The sequence below is a fragment of the Lathamus discolor genome, chromosome 9 (genome assembly GCF_037157495.1).
Source record: "Lathamus discolor isolate bLatDis1 chromosome 9, bLatDis1.hap1, whole genome shotgun sequence".
Lineage (NCBI taxonomy): Eukaryota > Metazoa > Chordata > Aves > Psittaciformes > Psittacidae > Lathamus > Lathamus discolor.
The window spans coordinates 8,913,686-8,921,342 of NC_088892.1; positions in this window are offsets into that span (position 1 = coordinate 8,913,686).

Consider the following 7,657-nt stretch of genomic DNA (forward strand, 5'->3'; position numbering starts at 1 on the left):
TCTTCAGATGTTGACTAGACTTGCACTTTCGTATCCACTGGGATTCCATATAGGAATAGGGCTGGAGGGTTTGACAGCCCCAGGTGTGAAGACATGGACCCAGTTACAGACCTGGGTATGGCAAAGGAGCAAATACAGAACATCTCAAAGAATCATTTCTCGCCAGGAAGACTTTGTGTTACTAGGGTGCTGGTTGGAGTTGATGTGGAAGGAAGAGAGCTCTGTAGCATTCCAGTCAGGTTGGAAGGGGCTGCCAGAGGTTTCATTTCAGTTGTAAAAGGTGCCTTGATTCTGAAGAATGTGTGTAAATGTGTGTAAAAGGGGCTTATAGCGGAATCCTTTAGGATGTACTGAATGCTGTAGAGTTACTGGCTTCTGAGATCAGTTTTTCCCTTGAGGGTGGTGTTTAGTTGAGAAAATTGAATCACGTTATGGCAGACTGTTGTTGCAGTGTCACAGGTCTTTTGTTATGCCCTGTGTTACAAGTCTTTAAACAAATTCTGTACAACTTTGTCATTCAAGAGCATCAACTGGATGCTTGGAGGTGCAGAAATGAACTCTCGGGGTAGACAAGCTTCCTGCAATGTCAGCTTTTTGGTCAAGATGGCTGTTTAAAAACCTTCCCATGTAGCAGGGATGTGCCTACTATTACTCAACACTTTTAGCCTCTGGACATCTTGGTGGTTTTTGTCATCTTTCACATCTGGACATTTATTTCCTTTTTCCTCAAAATACCTGATTTCAATGCAAGGATGGTTCTTTTGGGGAGAAATGTGTTGCTCTATTTAGTTTTCAGTTTTTTCCTGCTTGTTCTTTACCATCTAATCCCTGTGGTAAAATTTGTAGACTATTTTCTATTACAAGCATATGCTTAAAGTCTTGGCTGACCACAGCATCTGCTTTGAGGACTAAACCAGAATTAGTCAAGACCCATCCTGGTAGGTGACGAATAGATGATTTACCTCTAGGGTGTGTTTCTGTCTGTTGTAAGGTGCTGCCTGTATGTGTATGCTATGAAATTGCAACAAGAACAACTGCTTTGTGGTATTGTTTGATAGGAACAATACAGAATGAGAAGTCCATTTAAGACTCACATTCACTTTGTTGATACATCCCAGAATATTTAAGTTTGGGTCAGAGCTGCCCTCGGGGGATTGTGTCCAATACGATTCACTAGAAAGTAAGTACATGCTTTCATGTCACCAGGGTCTGTTCTCAAGTGTGTTTTCTTTCTAGAGGATGCTGTTTCAAGGTTTCCTGATCTCAGGGAATGCTGGTTTGTGGCCTGTAAAAGTTGATGGCTTGCTCCAATTCCTGCCTGGCCTCCCTTCTCAGGAGCCTTCTGCATACTTAAAATGTAGGAGCTCTGTAATCTTACAAGCAGGCCAAGGCAATGGTCACCTCAGCTTAATCACATTCTGCAGCTTTCTAGTAGTCTATTTAGATGCTCACAAAAAAGGAGGCCTTTCCCTTTGAAAAAAAAAATATCTCTGAGCGGGTATTAGATAGGATTTCAAAGTACAGGGTCAGAATCCTGTCTGGGTAATCCGGAATAGCTCCACTCCTTCCTAATGGATCTGTGTTGAGTTGTACCAGCTGAACATCTGGTCCGTGGGTCACAGGACCAAAGCCATTAACCCCTCCCCTGTCAGACCCAGTGGCCTGAGCATTATGCATCTGCAAATGGAAGTGCCTCAGGCTAGAGTTAAGCTGAATTCATTTTCTGAAGCTGTATTTGTTTTGTGCTTCTGTTAATTCTGATTTTATCTTGTAGGGAGAGCTTCACTCATGCGTTTTTACACATCAGGCTGTGTTGCTCTTACAGAGAGCTTGCTCTGAAAGAGTTAATAATTTCAACCTGTTTTCAGCTGGAATGAAGAGACTGGTTGCTCTGTGTCCCTGCTTTCTATTCTCTTGTTGGCCTACTTCCCTCTGCTTGCATTTTGCATTCCTAATGCCATGAATAAATCAGGACCCAAGGATTTAGAAGGTGGTACAGCTGTAGCCACTCAGAAAATTGAACCTCTGAGGCTTGCACTGCAGCTCTAACAACTGCCAATATGTGTGCTTCTGAGCTCTTTTAATAACATCTCACTGGTACTAAGGTAGAATTCACTTTGCCTTTTTAGATGTTTAAGGTTTCTGTGCCTCTATCCAGCACTTCCTCATGTGGCTCCCTTTGTCTTCCGGGTAAAGCCCAGTTATAAACCCTGGCTGCTGTGACAAAATGGTTTATCACAAATCTTTGCATAGGTGAGAAAAGAGAGGGGAAAGTGAGGAATCTGACCTGGCTGAGGGTTCACCTTCTCTAAAGAATCACAGCACAAACTCCTGTCTGGCTGTAGCCTGAGATCCTCTGATAACCACTCATTAATAATACACGTTGGACAGCTTCTATTTGTAGTGCTGTGGCTCCTGAGAGACTATGTGAGCGAGCTCTTTAGTCAGAGGATACATCCAGTCTGAATGAAGAACAACAGGAATCAGTAATAGGCTTCCTCTGGAGGGTATCTTGAAAGAACAGTCTCCAAGTATTTTTTTTCCAGGAAAGAGGGTTTATGTTGTACTAAAGGGTTTCCCTCATTATGGCCTTTAGAATAAAAGCCATAATGTGATTTTAGTCTGATGGCTTGATCTCACTAAACTTTGCTTTTGACTAGAAGGTCTTTTATGACTTTAGCACATGGTGATGTGGTTTTCAGCACAGGATTCCTGAGATCTGTACCTGGCTGTTAGACCTTCCCAAGTTACTCCCAGGTAATTATAGTTGGCAAGGGAGGCATTGAAGTAGATAAATAATGCTCAGTGAAGCGCGTGTCTTATGATGCTGCTTCATTTCTCTCAGTTTCCTGTGTTGTAGGAGTAAAATGTCTGCATAGCAGAAGGTAAGATTAAAAACCCAAACCCAACCTTAATTATTTTGGCATCTAATTTCCATTTTCAGGCTCACCACAGACAGAAACTGACACAGTTGGGCTTTAAAAAAAGCTGCAGGTGCCTTACACAGGCTCGAAACACTACTTTAACCCTGACAGCATTCAGAGATGTGTAGGCTCAGACATGATCATCCCATTCCACAGCTTAATGAGTGAGCTTGCACCAGGCAAGCTGTGGTACCTGCCAGCAGTGTGACACAAAATGGACTGTTCTAGCCCAGGCTGGGTAATGGGATGTTAAATCACTGTAATGTGGCTGAGCTCCTGAGCCTCAGGCACTGGATTTATGTGCAAATTGCCACAGATGCACGTTTCTTCTCTGCCTAAATCATTTGGGCTCTTCCTTTAAAGAACTCGGTGATAAGCTGCTTGTGTGTATTTTCATACGCAGCTCTATCGCCATGCAGTTTGACTTGCTCTCCTCTAGCATCTGCACTGCCTGTAAGTCTTGAGTGTGCTCTCTGCAGAGAGAGGCTGCTCTCTGCAGGTTTTCTCCCAACCCTCCAGAGTCTCTGGGCCTGTAGCATTCCCATCATGGTTTACTGTACACAGATCACTAAGCAGTTTCCTTTCTCTTAGGGCACCTCTGTTCTATGTCGGAGTGAATCTTCAGCAGCTCCTGTGTGAGTGCTTTCCTGCTCCTTTGTGTGCACAGCCCAGTAAATAAGCAGGGGGATGGAAAGCACATTGTAAATGTGCTGACAGCTTTTGAAGAATAAACAGCCCTGAAAGCCTCCTCTCTGCCTTCTCCCCTGCTGCTTTTGCTTTCTTTTCTATCATTTTCTCTATTTTCTTCTTTTTCCCCCTCTCTCTCCCCCCCTAAATTCTTTTGCACTCTTTTGACACCCACCCCTGTTTCTTTTGGTGCTCGCTGCTCTCTCCCCTGTAGTCCTCATTTCTCACCAGGGTACTGTTTCAATCGCTATGAACACATGCAGGAACACATGAAAAGGGGGATTCATTCTGTTTCTGAGTGTGTCTGTATGCGTTCTCTCCCCATTCTCCTCTCTCACCCCAGGTCCATGCTTTTAGTAAGTGTCCTGCTGTTTTCCTAAATGCTTTCAGTGGTGTAGAGTACGCGTGGGGGATTTCTGTGCTTACAGATGCTAGCAAAGGAGGTGTTGTTATTTATTTGGCATCAGGATGATACAATATCTGAGCAACTGTTAGATTCTGCTCAGGCTGTAAATGGGCCCCTAATTCTAGTTTTACTCCCTCATGTTGAAAAGAGGCTTTTTGTGCTTTACTTGCAAATGTGCTTGCTTATCTAATACACTGGAATTGATGGGCAGGTCTGTCCCTTTGTGTGAGATCTCTTCCTTCTGGCTTTCCCTTCACAGCATAACCCCTGAGACCAATGATCCTGCATCAAAACCGAGTAACCGTCTTTTGGTACGGATGGCGGTGTGAGAACTCAGTCTCAGCTGTTACTTCAGTTAGGACAAGACCCAGATGAGGGAGCCCTGTGTTTTAGGGGAACATGGATTCTTAGGTTCTTGGGGAGAAATTGAATTTCTTCAAGCTGTAAAGAATCTTGTCCTGGCTCAAAAGCCTTTCACCAAACCCTTCTGCAGCAGCTGGATCCACAAGGATACTGTTGGTGTTGTGTCTCTTCCTGTATTCTCCTTTTAGCAAGGAGATGCGCTTTCATATATAATCTCAGGCAATGTTTAGCTCTGTTCTTTGGTTGAGGTGTCTGAATGTGTTTAGGTGTTTGGTTTAGGCTATGAATGACTTGTTTCCTTATGTGTGGAACTTCATAACCTCCGAGTGCTTCTGCAGCACTAGTTTGGGCATCAAACTCCGTCAGGCTTCACCAGGGGCTTCTCTGCTTACAGTATTGTGTTGGTTCCTTATCACAGGTTGGTGGAAAGACTGCTGCAGCACTTAGTCCATGAATACCGGTTGAAATTCAGGTGTACGAACATGCCCTAACCTACTGCCTCCCTTGCTGCTGTGGTGTTTAAATCCATTTAAACTGTGCTCCCTGTTGCATTCTCAGTGTGTGTCCTTGGTATTGCTCTGTTATGAGGGACTTCTGCGAACTTATTCCACACTGGTAAATGGTAATCTTCCTGGCACTATGCGTGCTCTAGGTTCCTAGGTAAGGCATCGCTCTCTGAATTACTTTAATTGGGATACACTGGAAGAAATGAGCTTTACTTAGAAAGGGAAAGAATCAGGCAAAGTTTCCAAGGGATGGTAACAAGAGGGAAGGTGGTCCTGCTCTTTCAGGAGAAATGAGATTTCAAAGGAGGGAAGTTGCAGTGTTTGAAGAGGAGAGAGTGTGCGCATTTTGGGGAGCAGTTCTCTGCAATAAGGACTCTTAGAAGAGAAAGTTACTGGGTGGGAGGTTATGAGAAGCAAAAAAGTACAAGTGTGAGCCGTTACTCACAACAGAAGTATTGTGATGGAGCTGCAAATGCTAGGACTTATTGCAAGTTCATATTGGCTGGTAATGCAAGGTACTCGGTGTTACGGGTGTTCCACTTGCAAGCCATTTGGCCAAACACAGCCCTTCTAGCTCTGTGAAGTTTTCAAACTACACACACTGCTAGTGCACCTCCATATAGCACAGCATTCACCAGTCGTTACCAGCAAAGGCGTTTGTATTGAGGGCATTCCTCCTTTTGTGACTTCATGCGTTTGGTCAGCGTGGCCGCGTCTGATTTCACAAGTGTAAACTGGAGGCTGCTCCAATGAGTTAAACTGATTTAAACTTCAGTGGTTTAAAGGGAGTGATTCTGGTGTAAACCTGAATCTGACTTCAAAATCGTGCCCGTGCCTTGTGAAACCTGCCTTGAGTTTTATCTGTCGTACGTCTGTACACTGTATTTAGCATAGTGCATATTCAGATGTTCCTGTTGGGTAGGTGGAGATAATTTCGCTAGCAAGGTACATATTTGCCACTGAAATGTTCTGTTAGGGGAAGGCAGACGGCAGCAGGTACCCCCATGCTTCTGGAAGTTGGGTTCTGGAAATTCCTTGGGCAGTCTTTTGGACTCTGCTCTCTTCAGAGCTCAAAGCACATGGAATTTAGCATCCTGTCTCCTCAGCCATCCCCTACGCTTGAAAAAGGTGTAGTTCTTCTGCAAAAAGCTGAGTTCGTCTCCCTGATTTCCTCGGAGTCCTGAGCTGCTCGGCTGTTTGTCCTAGTTATATCCTTAAACCAGAAAGGATTGGGAGGCTCAGGAAGATGCTCTCAGCCACGGAAGCAGCTCTTTCACCAGAGATTCTGGTTTGTCTCAAAATGTAAGCTGAACTGACACGAGAGATTTTCTCCTGCTGAGTTTTACTGTCCCCAAACTATCAATAATTGAGGATGCGTGTACTGCAAAGCACCTTGCTTTTGTGATTCATCCTGTCTGTTCATGTCTCCGTGCTGAAGTCTGTCTCGTGTGAGTGTGCAACTTGGCTTGATAGGTGCTCCAGTTGTTTATCCATGTTGTCATGTCCCTCATAGATACTGTTGGTGACAGATGCATGCTGCAATTGGAATGGTGCGTTTGGAGTTGCTGGGTATCCCTTCCAGCATTGTTTTTCCCCTTCACTCTCCTTACTTAACCCAGGATGTATTATTTATGTGTGTGTATGCACAAAAATAGCCCAGCAGAGACCCTGCTCGTTTCTGTCTTCCAATCCAGATTTCTTTTTGGTCTAAATACAGCTTTTCAGAATGCGTTTTGTTGCATCAGTACAGCTGTGGTGGAAGCAGGAGCTATTGACGAAGCTTTTAAAAGCGGAAAGTGTGTGGAGTGAGAGCGTGTTCTTGGGTTGGTACTTGAAGTATCCAGCATTAGTCCCTTTGGAACCAACTATAAACGGGTCTTTACTTAAAAAGCTCCTTTCAGTGTAGGTGCCTGAGGTTTCTGTGCATCTTACATCACTGTGTGCTGATGGGCTCTGCTCCTCACTCCTGGGTCACCTGCCTAGGAGGAAAGGAGAGGTTCCTCAGTGTCAGCGGGTACCACCATGGGGAGCACACTGGTTTCTTGGAGCTCTCTCAAATTGTGTTTTACTGAAGATGAGCGACATTTTGACTTCTTTCTCCAGGTTTAAATTGGCGACCTAGGAAAGCTTTTGATCTGCCCACATCCACCTTCCAACAGTGGTGTGGGATTAGAGAGCTCTGTGAAGCTGTATGGAGGTACATGCGACCTACTGTTTGTGTGGAATGAATGGATGGAAACAGGCAGCATCTAGAAACAGCAGTGGTGTTCCTGTAGAACATGACTGTGTAAGTAGGAAATGAGCATCTTCAGCCTGTCAGCGCTGGGAAAAGAAGGGCTCATTACAGGTTGTTCCGACAAGCACCGCGCTGGTGTTTCCCAAGTTCTGATTTCCCCAGGGGGAGGCTGTGAGACGGCCGCACGGGCTGGGATCAGATCTGAATCCTTTTTCTGACCAAGTCCCTTATCTCTGTTTCTTTTTGTGTAATAACATCACTGGCACCTTGAGCAGTTTGAAGTCCTCGGGTGGAATGATCTGAGCAAGCGCAGACTGTTATGTATGGACTGAAATCCTAATTCCAGGTCTGCCTGTGTCCTCAGCAAGGCAGGAGCTCAAATCCTTCTGTTTTTCATGACCTGAGATGGGATACCTTGACATTTAAAAGATCCTGGATCAGGATTTCTCCCCAGCTTGGAGAACTGCCTCTTCCTTTACTTATCCTTGTTTCCTGAGACGAATAGGAAGCATATCCAAAATGAAATTATTATCCT